This window comes from Populus alba, chromosome 1 (genome assembly GCF_005239225.2).
Source record: "Populus alba chromosome 1, ASM523922v2, whole genome shotgun sequence".
Taxonomy (NCBI): domain Eukaryota; kingdom Viridiplantae; phylum Streptophyta; class Magnoliopsida; order Malpighiales; family Salicaceae; genus Populus; species Populus alba.
In genome coordinates, this window is record NC_133284.1 from 44,717,005 (window position 1) to 44,730,683 (window position 13,679).

Genomic DNA, 13,679 nt, shown 5'->3' on the forward strand with positions numbered 1-13,679 from the left:
GAAATTTCTAGAGCCTGCAATGCCTCCTGCAGCACCAAATTTTCCATGCCTTGACTTGGAACCCACGCAGGCTAGCTTTCCACCGTAAACACGCCCGGGACTGGCAAGCAAAGTCATGGTCTAGAACTTTCCAATCTTTTTACAGGAGAAATTGGGTAATTAGCATATAAAATAAATAAATAAATGAGTTAACATATCAGCAAGAAATTCGGGTGGAATAACACCTTTTTTTATTGGTGTAGTTTTGACCGCAAAATCAATTGACTTTGGAATATCTAAAGATTTGATGGTGCGAATGATAATTTCATATTACACTGGAAGGAAAACAGTATTTGAAAACTCCTATAAAAATTTAAGTGTTATTCAACAGTCAAATAAAAAATTATGGTTATTTTGAACCATCATTATAGTCTAACGTAATCATATCTTTTCTTGTGCCTAGATCTGTCTAACTTATCTATAAATATATCTGCTAAGCTATCTACGTAATCTTTTCGAGTAAATTCTCATTCAGTTCTGTCAGACTTACACATAAATACTCAGAATCACTTGTTATCTCAAGCCCAACTACATCATTAGCACTTATAAATATATTTGAAAAAAATTTAATAAAATTATGGTTTTTGTATAAAAAGATCTATTGGTTCGTATAGCTGAATCTACTGATCGAATTAAATAATTGATAGTGAAACTACATATTAAATTGTCCCATTTCAAAAGTATAATATGTTAAATTAATGTCGCTATTATGAAACACTACAAGATAAAAATGTACTCTTTCACCAATAAATATTTTAATAGTATTATTTTGTATTATGCTATTTTTTTATAAAAAATTCCCTTGAGCAGAACAAAACGCCAATCAAAATAACATGTCCTATTAAAAAAAAAAGTGTTAGGTCATGGTTGGAATTGAAAATGTTTGTGAACTTTAAAGCCTATAAAGCCCGTGCATTCGTGGGATATATTGCAGCCACATAATTGAAGCTGCCATGTCAAAGAAATACCTTAGAATTGGAAGCTCATGTGGAAAATTAATAAACAAATGTGTACCTAAACATATAGGTAACGATAAGCAAAACACTTGTGGTTCGAGACAATTTTGCCAGAGATGAAGAAAGAAACATGCAAATGCCAGCCGAGAACGAATTGTATAACAGGCGTCAATTTTCTTACACATAAAGCAACGACGACAAAACTCACGAAGAGAAATTCCAGCCACAAATTAGGAAGGCTCTCCCGCTGGGTTTCAGCTGTCAAAAGTGAGCAAGTAGCTGGATTTGATTAGCACGGGCTTTAAAAACTGCTTGACCTTCAAAGCACGAGCTAGCGAAGATCAAGAACAAATTTGTTTCAAACTGTAGCTGCTGGCAGCCATGGATAAACCACGTTACCTCAGTTATAATGTTAACTTGGAAACAGCAGACGATCAGGAATCTTGAATTGTTTAAAACCCAGGCTGATAACAACTGATCACTGAGAAATTAATGGTCGAGGGCCCTAAAAAAACGTATTGATCAGGTGAAGTGTTGAGTGGGTAATAGGGAATGGACAAATAGCTAGCTTTACATGGATGCTGACAGACATTAGACATCAAAGCTCCACTTCTTACACCCACAATTACTTATTCCACATAGGACCACAAGGTCACCAAAGACTCATAGTCCTCAACACGAAGGAAGAGATACTGCATTCCGATTGGAGCTGGACTGATCAGCCGGACAAGCCAATAATGAGCTGCTTTCCGCCGAAGATTTTGAAAGCTACAAATTCTTCAGAAATCCACAGGAGAAAACAAGAGAAAAGATGACCGAAACCTTACGTGTCAAGAGGCTAACGGCTGGTCCCTTTGCATCAATGGTGACACGAATATTTTCTTGCGTATTGTGAGAGAACTTTTCTGTTTGTTTTTTTTTTTGTTTTCTGCGAAAACATTAACGTGGCATCCGGCTATTCGGTCACCTCCCATGTCCATGTCATCTTCCTCATGCACCTTACATATCGGTGACTTCATGGCACGCCTTGCCCACATGAAAGCAACAATATGCAAATCCAACCTAGAACTTTCTTTAAAAATATCTCCATGCATATGCCTCGTCTCAATTTCTTTGCATCTCCAGAGAGATTAAAATGCATTATTTATGTTGCATGTGTGAATGTGATATTTGGATTCGCGTTGTATGACGATGCTAAGCTTTCTTCATAGAGCTTCAACGTGGCGATTCGAGCACCTTAAACAGGTGTGTTAGGTTGTCACACGGGCTTAATCTATAGTATAAACATGCACCAAACTATGATTTAAATAAGCAGTGGATAAGGATAGCAAATCAGATATGCTGCCTGAAGATGGAAGGTATGTGACATCCCAGCGCTGTTTAACGTAGACCAAGACATCTAACAATTATAGTAAAATGGCATATTTAGACCAGCTAACCAAAAAGTGCTATTTATCTCTTGGTCAGATTAGGCTATACATTGTTTTATGTCAAAAGGGAAATCGACGACCATGTCTTGCAAGCATGAAGTAGCAGCTAACACCAAGAGAACAAGGTGGTAGATACGCAATCCATGCACGTGCGTGGGGCTTTGCTTGTATTGGCTGGGAGGCGTCAGCGTTGATCAATTTGCAGCCAATGAGAATCAAAGTCATGTTTGTGTATTAGCTGATCGGCAACATGCATGATTGAATACAGTCCAGTCGCTTGCATAATAAATAAGCAAGTGGCCATCCATGGTGGCCATGCCGGAGCCGACACGGTTCTGTGATGTGCACTGAAATTAATGATGGCAAAGTTAGCTTGATTTTAAAACACCCCACTGATATTACGAATACTCATCTCTTGGAGATCAATAATAGCTGATCTCCATACTTTCCCCGTTCCTGGGTAAAACCCATTTTGATAGAGACAAACATTAATTATCATTGTTGATGATTCACGTGCTTTGATTTCATGTTTGCCCCTGCAATATATTTACAGAAACTTCTCGCGTAAATTTCACAATTGGCTGGGCCAGAATAAAGTCATTAATTTCATTGGCACAATCCCAAAAGCCTTTGTTACGGGCCTTGATTTTGATGGGAAAAGACATCTAAAAAATTGGAAGAAAACAAGACACTGAATATTGATCATACTTGCTTGCATGCCTACTCATGCACCAACTACTAAACAGGGTAAGAGTTCTGAGAAAACTATAGCATTTTTCAGCGGGCGACTCGGTTGAATCGAGCCGGGCTAATGCTGCTAGCATGGTAGTATACTACCTTGCATTTACTCCCGCTTAATCTTTCCATCCCAGGAAAAATGGCTCCAGGCAACATTGTAATTCACCTTCTCAGAGCTGTGCATAACCTACTGCATGAGACATGACCTAGTGTAGCAACTGCTAAGGGGATACATGAAGTGCAACTGTCAGTGTATTTGATCAAAGATTTTCTTGGGCATTCATTATTTGCACCAGTATGAGTTAATGCAGAAACGCTTGAAACAAAAAATTGCTGCTTGGCTTATGAATCAGAACAAAAGAACAAGTTGCAAGAGCACTAAGAAATATCCTTGCTACAAAATCAGAAAGCAAATAAACCTTACACCTGAAGATAGTTCCTAAAATAAGGATACAAAAGGGAAAATCAACACATTAAGGAAAATTAAATACTATTTTCCTATATCTGAGATTATACCGGACAATTAATATCTATTTACCTGCATTTAATATATAATATGAATTCACCCAAAAAACATGCAAGCCTGAATCTCATCAAAGCTCCCAGTCAGTAACCTGCAATGGGAACCCAATATTCAATTAGTTTAAGAGAAGCTGAAAGAGCTTCAGCACCAGACTCTGGCAGCTATGCGAAGATTAACTTATAAGCAACTTGAATGATTATATATCCATGCAAGAAAAGGCACACTAAAAAACTATTAGCTAACAACAAGATAATCAGAGGATGACTGTCATACCAAGGCTAAGCATTCAGTCCTCCTCCATAGGTACTTCTGGAATATCAAACCTGTCTTCCTCAATTGTTTTATTGATCACAGAAACAGGAGATGGTAATGAGGAAGTCAAGGAATAAAAAATTTATCCAACTGTGTATTAATTGCAGGACCAGGGGAGATAAAATGTAAAATTTCACTAACAGAAACTATCATTATAATACCATTTTTTATGAAAAAAACATATTTCTCCATTTTAAACCAACTCCGTGATAATTTATAGCAAATCAAAACCTCCATAAAGAGGTGCAAACCATTCATTTGTAATTGAAACTCTCATAAACCTTCAATACAGATAACTAAACAAACATGACCAACTTGACCAAACGCATGTAACACGAGGACTTAAAACCATCAATATCCAAGAATAGAGAAAAGATACGATTTGTCAGAAACCTACTCAAGTCTCAGAAGACATGAAGACATGCAACCTTTTTTATCACAAAATATTATGAATGCATGCCGCTTTTGAAAATATACTTCTTAGCTTCTAATCAATAAACCAAATTCAGTCTACCCAATCTCTTTAGTATTCACAAAGGACATATCATGACCATGGCAAACCTAGAAAGTACTATCAAAATTAGAGGCCCTTAAACACCACTGATCCATCTCATTGTCATCCTTATTCCAAAAATATGGCTTTTTCAATTCATTTTCCTACTTCATAATTAGCTCATAAACAAACACTTACAGGCTAATATGCAGGAAAATATAAAAAACAATGTTACCGCCTGCTGGCATAACATAACAAAAGATGAATAAATAGAACAGGCAAGGAACCAAAAAAGTAGTATAAAGTTAATTTTGCATGCAAAGGATATTTATTGACATGGGATCATCCTTCTCCCCACGATTGCGACTGTTGTCTAGCTCTCTGATTATTTCTGGAGATACCTGCAATCAAAATGGGGGCAGAGATTAAAACATTTCAATGAAAAAAATAAAATTGACTCATTTTGCAATATTATGTGTGTAAACATATAAGAGAACTATCTGATGGATGATGGTCTCACTAGTTTATGCTTTTGCCTTAGAACTAGTCTTCTAAGATTATCTTTATCTTCCTTCTGCAGTTCATTCTTGTATCTGAGAGATTTCAACAAAAATTGTACGAGTGAAAAGGCAAATGTGTTTTGAGGCAGCTACTTGATTTAATACCATAAAAACTAATAAATAATGCAAGAGAGTTGAGGAAGAAGCATCTCATGTCATACAGTGCTGCTCAAAGGAGAAATTAGGCTGAAAAAGGAAATCTCAAGTTCTCAGCAAGTATTCCAAAAGGGGGAGATGGAAATTCAGAAACAAGGGAAGAACAATAAAATATACCTTGAGACTGCCTATTCTGATGTTGCCCATCAAGGCACAGTAATTAACAAAAACTAATGCGTACACAACAATTTCAGTTGGCAGAATGCACATGGTGTGAAATGAGTCCTAATCTTCAGTTAGGATGCATGGCAAGAAGGGTTATTTTCAAATTACTTGTAATTTTGTTAATTGTGTAGTTCTATCATTGTTAAGAAGTTCTCTGATTACAATAGTTGCAAATAACCAAGATTTCATTATTGCTAAGAATGGTTTTTGTTGATTTTGTTTCCTTCATTAGTTTAGGGATCTTCTAGATTTCTCATGTGCCTATAGAAGCACATTCTATGTAATTGAATGGCGTTTTAAATAATTAAATCAATTATCATGACCTCGAAATTGATTGTTTCACCTGAAGAATGTTTGTTCTTATTTCCTTGTGATTCAAAGAACCCCTAGTCAATCTCTAGGGTTTTTTTTCTTTTTATTTCTTTAATTCATGTTCCTTTTCTACATCAATTGGCACCTCCAAAAAAAATTTATTGCTGCTAGAAAAAAGGTTCCATTGCTGCTCAAAGAAGAAACAAAATATCATATAGACATTGAAGAGCCACATTACTATTAGAGAGAAGAACACTGAGAGACACCTGATTATGCGAGGTAGCAATATTCATAGATCCCATCCATCAAAATGGCTTTTCAATTACAAACAATACGTGCTTGTCGACACAGAAAAAACCTAGAGGAGTCTCAGACTAAAGAAGAAAACAAATTCACTACTCAAATAAAATACCAATAAAATGCTGTAACAATAATAAAATCCTAAATGTTGCAAATATTTTCAAGAGGAAAACTTCCTAAAATGAAAAAAGCACACAATAAATACAATTACAAATAATTTGAAAATAGTAATTATTAGTAATTTCCCTTGTTGACCTGCATCTGTACAATTAGCAAAACAGATCCATACTAATTACTTTGCTACAGTAAGTGTTTCATATGAGCTATCAGATAGAGGACATATATGAAACACGTATAAAAACACAGTAAAAGAGAATCATCTCCCATTACCCCTGCTCCCCTTTCTTGATCAGTCAGGTTACATGTATGCATCATAAAACAAAGTGAAAAGGAAGAGTCTGTACACATAACATTAAAAAGTGCATCTGAAACAATGCAAAAGATAGACTTGATGTGGCTAAATCATGCAAGAAAAACCCTTTAGCTCCCATTCAATATTAAGCATTTAAAGTCAATACATACCAGATAGAATTCAGACAACTAAAAAGAGAAGATGCAATTAAAAGGAACATGGAAAAAAATACCAACCTTTGCGCAAATGAAAGAAGCGATTGGTGCCAAATTACAGGCATTATTCTTGTATCCTCGAGAAATCTCATGAAATGAGCAACAACTGTGTCAAGTACGCGAAATGGCAAGGCATATTTCTTGTCCAATAGAAGCTTGATAAAATAACTGCGATGGTTTTCCAAAGTAACATTGTCAAGTAGTATTCAGATCATTTGGCAACTAAAAAAGCACCAGATCCAAAATGGAAAAGATTTTAAAAAAAAAGTCCATTCTCTTGAATTTTCTATTGCCTATTCCTTCCCGAGTTAAAGTATGGAGCCACACTACACAGGTTCAGGCATCAACAGTTGTTTCAGAACAGTAATAAACTTCTTAATATCACCAATTGTTTCATTATTTACCTTCTCCATACTTACAAGTTTTCTTCTTGGTATTTTATTATGAAGTTTATTTGCAAGCATCAATAATTATTTGGAACAACCATCACATCAAGAAACCCAAGGTACATATTGCCAGGACCCCGCTACCTAAGTCATGACTCATTTTCCTAAATCAGGGGTAGGCTTGCATCCTTGTCAGGCATGACTTATGAGACCATATTATATAAAATTCCAGCTCGTTGCCTCTTTGTGTGATAATTCCTAGTGGAGTATTAGAATCTCTTTGAAAGCAAGGAGCACGATCATTCATCACAATGTGTTTCACATGAAACATCGAAAACTTTGTACAAAGCTTTCATGCATAATTAGGACCATGGACTGTTGAAGTACACAGGCAAACCACATACACAAATAGCATGGATAAACAAGTAAATCTGCTAACTGTTACACATTTCCTTTTTCTCCTTTTTTTATTTTCAATATGTGTTAAACATTTATATACCTTGTTGTGCCACAATATTCCATCTCCGCAAGCTTCAACACTGCAACACTGCAATTCCATTGAAATGTTTGAGTTAGACTCCTCCCCAAGTATTTGAAACTTGGAAAAATAAAAGGTGCAACACATCATTCCAGCTGCTACAGAAGCATCTCATCCTCATGTGCTGAATGTTTAAATTATCGCTTGTATATCTCAAAATGAGGGGGGAAATAAAGCAGAATGGTTTGAATGTTTAAAAGCATTGGTGTAATTCATAAAATCCATATGTAAATCATGAAACTTGGAAAAATAGAAGGTGCAAAGTTCCAGCTGCTACAGAAGCATCTTATCCTCGTTTGCTGGCTGTTGAAATTAGCACTAGTGTGTCTCAAAATGAGGGGGGAAATAAAGAGGAATGGTTTGAAATGATTAAAAGCATTGGGGTAACGTCATAAAATGCATAATGCATATGTTAATCATGAAATTCTTATCTTTCTCAACAAGAAATTCAAACTAAACAATGAAGAGATTGGAACAGGAAAATGAGTAAAGTCAATTTACAGTGGGTCGTGAAATGCAAGATTCAAGAACTTTGGAATATGGAATGTGGAATGTGGATAGTAGAGTTGCATCCACTAGGTTTGAGGGGTATTCAGAAGGGCTATCCAGTCATAGATCAACTCAAAATGGGGTTAATCATGCCTTCTTAACAGGTAACAAGATGATGTTACAATTACACAGGCAGAATCCTTTGGACTACCAATCAAGACATGCATTGAAACATACATGATTATCCTCTGCAAGAGTAAGCATACCATGAATGAAGCATAGGAATGGAGACCTTTTGAATGATACTTCCAATAATAACAGCTTCCCTAAGAGTGCACGTCCCTGACTGCATATCAAGTAAGAAAAAAGGGGTTTATATTAAAGCACGATCAGTGGTTCATTAAATCAAAAATTATTAGAACAATGCATCCTATCAATTGGAGGCCAATAAATTTATTGGCAGGGAGTTTAGTTTTGTCTATCCTACGATGTCTTTATTCAGGTTTTGAGTTTGCTCCTGTGAGCCTCTTTTCTTTAGCAGTTACAAATTGGATTGCCTAGTGTAATTTCAATTCTCCACAAAAAAAAAAAAAAAAAAAAAAAAAAAAAAAAAACCCATAAAACTTCAATTTGTTTAAACCCTAATTGATCCTTCCACCTTGTCCTGCATTGTAACATGTAAGTTACAAAGTAGCAGTTAGGATCTAAACAAAAACAGGGAGGTATGAGAGAAAGAGGATAGCAGCAAACTAATGCATCAGTCAATCTAAGAAGACCAGCATTAACAACTTATTATGACTGGGTGAAGAGGCAGTAGTAAGAGACTGGAACATTACAGATTAGCAAATCAGCTACTGATTAAGAGACTGGAACGTTACAGATTAGCAAATCAGCCAGTTATCAAATTCTATAGAATAAACAACATGCAGAAGATTTTCATGCTAGTATATACCTTACACAACGGAAGCAATATTCCCTTGTTGAATGCAGCAGGTTTATACAGAGACTTTTTCAAAGCTTGATACAGACTGAAATGCAGCCTCTTATTCGTCCTAATATCATCCCTAACCCTAGGAAGTAAGACAAGCCTATAGAAACGCTCTGCCTTCTTTGCACCCAAATTAGAAGAGAAGATTCTAGTGGCTTGATACATTGCATTTGGTAACCATTTCTGAGGTTCAGTCAGGTACAAGATATCCTCCCAAAGTTGCATAGAAGGGATGTGCTTAAATGCCTTAGGTATCTTTCCAGCTGTGTATTTACTAAGATACTCGCCAACTCTACACATAATCATATCCAAAATGTGTGCATCATACGTTTCCTTCACAAATCTGTTTCAAAAAATATTTTAATAAGAGAAAATGGAAAGAAAATGTCCAAAAACAGGGTAGTTAATTTACCCCTTGTACAAATCTATCAGAGACTGGTCCAACTTAGGTATAGGCTGTAACTCTGCAATCAAACAAAGATATTCAGCATAAACAGTGAACTATACAGATTCAAACAAGTACAGCAAAGTAAACACAATATTAAATGCACAAGTTAAAGATATAAATAAGGGGTTTAAAAAAAAAAAAAAACTGATTTCAAGTAAAGTATGACCTGAGGAAACATTTGCATCAGTCTTTTTTTAATTTCTTAATTAAGGTCGGCAAGTGTTCGCTGTGGACCAGCATCTTTTGACAAGAATGCCTCCAGCAATTTCTCATCATTCTCATCAATCTCCTCCTGCCAAACCATCCAGTTTCACTCCTTTTACAAAACAAGTTTAAAATAAAAATAAATCCAATCCAACAAAATTGACAAAAAAAAAAAACAGCTCAAAAAATAAGTTTAAGATAACAAATGGAAATACTGACAGGATAATCGTTAAACTGGCTTTGAGTCTCGGAGAAGCCACTAAAATCATCAATTTGATCCTCGGCACATTCCTCTCCTTCAGGCTCAGGCAATTCTTCCTCCAGAGCATTAAAATTAGGGTTTCTCTCCTCGGCTTGAATCTCCTTCTGCTGAATCAACGCCTGCTTCAAGATTTTCGAGCTCATCCCCGAGGATATCATCTAGTACAAAACCATTACAAAATTAGAGGGACAGAGAGAGAGAAACAGAACCAAAAAGAAGAAAGAAAAGGCATAAAAAATTAAAGCCGAGGACTACTTTTTGCTGTTTCTGGTGGTGTTTTGATGCTTTGGATCGTGTTTTAGTGGAGGAGGCAATAGAGTCTGTTTCCTCTGGGAGGAAAGGTTCTGGGTTTTGGTGCCTCTCTCTTTTCTTCCCCATTGATGGAAGATGGAGTGAGCTGGTTGTAGAAATTTAGAGATGAGAAGACTGAAAAATGCTGCTTGCTTTGCTTCTCAAACAACGGGAAGAAGAAGCCCTGGTGATAAACCCTAGTGATAGTGGATTTTACGTTTGTTAATTCATGGGCTCAGTTTTTTCGGTGGCTAACAATTATGGTCTAATTTTTTCGGGTGGCTTGACTACTATGGGCTAAGTTCTTGTATCTGCAAGGTTTAGCCCAATTATGTGGTGTGAAAAATTTTTGTTTAATTTCCAATAATATAAATTCGAATCATAAAATTATAAATAAAATATTTTAACAAATTATATATTTAAAATTCCAATCAAATAAGTAAATAATAATATAACACAATTAAAATATAAAATGTGTAAACATTTTAAAAATATATAATTCAAATAATTAATTGATTAAAAATATTAAATTATTTTTAATAAATGTTTTAAGGGTCATTCATTAGCCTAATCCTAAATGTATTATTGAAATTAGAAAAAAAAATGTCTCCACAAGATTCAGTCATCATTTTAAAAACAATTTTTTTGTTCATTTTTGGTTTTTATCAATATACAAGCCATGTGCAGGCAATATTTCAAGAACATTAATAAAATCCTTCCTTTAGTACTAAAATTATAAGAATAATAAACATAAAAGATAATAAAATACTTGTTGGCACTCATTGTAATCCAATTTGTTGCTTGAACTTCGCAAGTTGCATAAGTATGTTAATTTGTTTTTGAAATATTAAACTACGTAAGAGTAAATTAAAATTAAAGCAATTTAATTAAACTATATAAGAGTAAAATATTCATCTCAATTATGGACCGCATAAAATCCTTCCTATCACTTTAATTGTGTCGGCCTCCTTTAAAAACCACACCCTCCTTGTTCTCCTCTCTTGCATTTCTTTATTTTACTCCTTCCATAGCTTTCATTTCCACCACCCTGAAATTCTTCTTCTCTTCAATCCCCTCAACAAATTTCTTTTCTCTCTGAATACCACAAAACTCTTTTTTCCTCCTTCCATTTCCTTCCCTTTCACTTCCATTTCCATCCTCAAAACCAAAACAATCACCTCCTCACTACCCCCCTCTTCCTCTCCCTTCCCCTCTCTCACCCGCCTTGTCTACGTCCCCAATAAAATTCCAAACCCCAATTAGCATTGCTAGTGCTAGCAGTGCTAGAGTTGAGAATGTGAGATTTAGGCAAATGAGAAAGGGAAGGTTGGGGAGCGGGCAAAACTTCAAAGGCAAAGTCGAGACTCGAATCAAGAGTCAATAAATTTTGTAACTTTTGTCAAACTTGTAACTCAGTCCGAGTTTAAAGAGTTGATCAAGTCTGACAGAGTTTGCTGGTTTTCGAGTTTTTAACCCGATTTTACACGTTATATATAAATTGACTCGTAAAATCATACGATTTTACGAGTCAACTTGTGATTTTAACAACATTTGATACAAGATTTTTTTTTCTTACAATGGTTTAACTTTGGATGCCCTAAAATTCTATGGTATAACTTAATCAAACCTAGGTGCTTAGCTCGTATAATAACAAAAGTTGCATAAAACCCTTGATGTATTTGATAATATTCGTCCATTATTTTCACAAAATTGTTAAATCTCATTCTTCTTTTCTTCTTTGATAAGAAACAATTTTTAAAAAAAAAAAAAATTCTCGTTACTTATATGTGACCCAAGCTTTGTCACGGTAAGGTTAGTTTTGTCTATAACTTAAAAAAAACAATATTCAAGCACTGCTAGTGTGTTTTAAAGCAAAAACAAATTTTTGAAACCAAAGTTATAGACTCCAATGAGTCCAACACGATGATTTAATTTAATTATATAATAATAATAATAATAATAATAATAATAATAAAAACAACACTAAATGCATGTAATGTAAAGAGAAAATGTGATAACAATGACTAGTAGAAAAAAAATGGTTTTCAAAAGGAAAAAAAAATAACATAAATGAATTCTCAAATAACTCAATATTAAAGTATAAAATAAAAAATACATAAAAAAACAGGAAAAAAAACCCCAAGCTAATCCAAGTTAGCATGACAAACTCAAAACTCGATTTGTGAGGTCAGATCATCTTTATAGAAAGCAAATCAATAAAAAAAAAAAAACAGAAGCAGCTCAATTTCATACCCATGACATGGGTCATGAGATCATAATCATTACATCAAAAAAATTATGAAGCCCTGATTATCATCAATCAAATGTTAAAGGATAAAATTTTAAAAAAATCAATTAAAAAAAGGCAATTAAAAAAATAAGGACCAAAAAAGCAATTAAAAAATAAAATCAAAATTTTAATATTTAATAAACTTAATGTTGAAGGTTGAAATAAAAAAAAATCCAATGTAAAAAAATATGTTGTTAATCTAGGTTAATATTTTATACTCGTGATCTGGGTAATAAGACTTGGATATTGCATAAATTTTTTATAAAAATCAATTCTCAAAAATCTGATGTTAAACGATGAAATTAAAATCAATTTCAAAAGAGGATAAAAAGTCAATTAAAAGAATGAGGAAAAATTTAATATAAAACTAAAATGATATAAAAGTCCCAAGTCAATCTAAGTTGGCTTGAAAAATTCACGACCCGAGTCATAAGGTTAAGTTATCCTCATAGAAAAGAAAAAATAAGAAAAAATAATAAAGAAGTTTTATCTTCAATAAATCTACTATCGAATGATGAAATTGAAAATAAAATATTAAATGATGAAATTAAAAAAAAATCCAATTTCAAAAATAAAATAAAAAAACAATCAAAACAATAAGGATCAATTCTAACATGAAAATTAAATGAAATTAAATGATGAGGGATAAAATTAAAAAACAAATAATTAAGAAAATAATATAAAAAAGTAGCAATTAAAATAATAAGGACCGAATTTGATATAAAAATAATATAGGATGTAATGTTAAGAGTTGACAAAAAAAATCAAACAAAAAAAAGGATTCAAAATAGATAAAGAGTAATTAAAAGAATGAAGACTACAATTGAAATAACAAAATCAGAAGACAACTTTTAATTATGGTTTGGTCAACACAATTTCCGAGTATAGGAGAGAGAAAAGGAGATGGATAAAAAAAATTTCAAACACCACGAATCACAGCACACATAGCGCTCAATAAGATGCGACACTTTAGATAACATGGTGGTTGGCCTTTTTGGTTACGAGAAGGCGCTGCACACTCCACCTGAAATGCACAAGCATCTTCCGCATACTAGCACATGCCATACATGCACTAACAACCTTTTATTTTAATAATATTTTATATTTTTTAAAATACTCAATCTCCACTTGGTCTTCTTGATAATTAAAAAAAAAAGAGAATAAAATGACAA

General features: G+C 33.9%; 1 pseudogene; it reads right to left on the bottom strand.

The window, feature by feature from the left end:
- Positions 1-3,480: 3,480 nt before the first annotated feature.
- LOC118038167 (bystin-like) lies at positions 3,481-10,453 on the bottom strand (annotated as a pseudogene).
- Between the last annotated feature and the right edge of the window lie 3,226 nt (positions 10,454-13,679).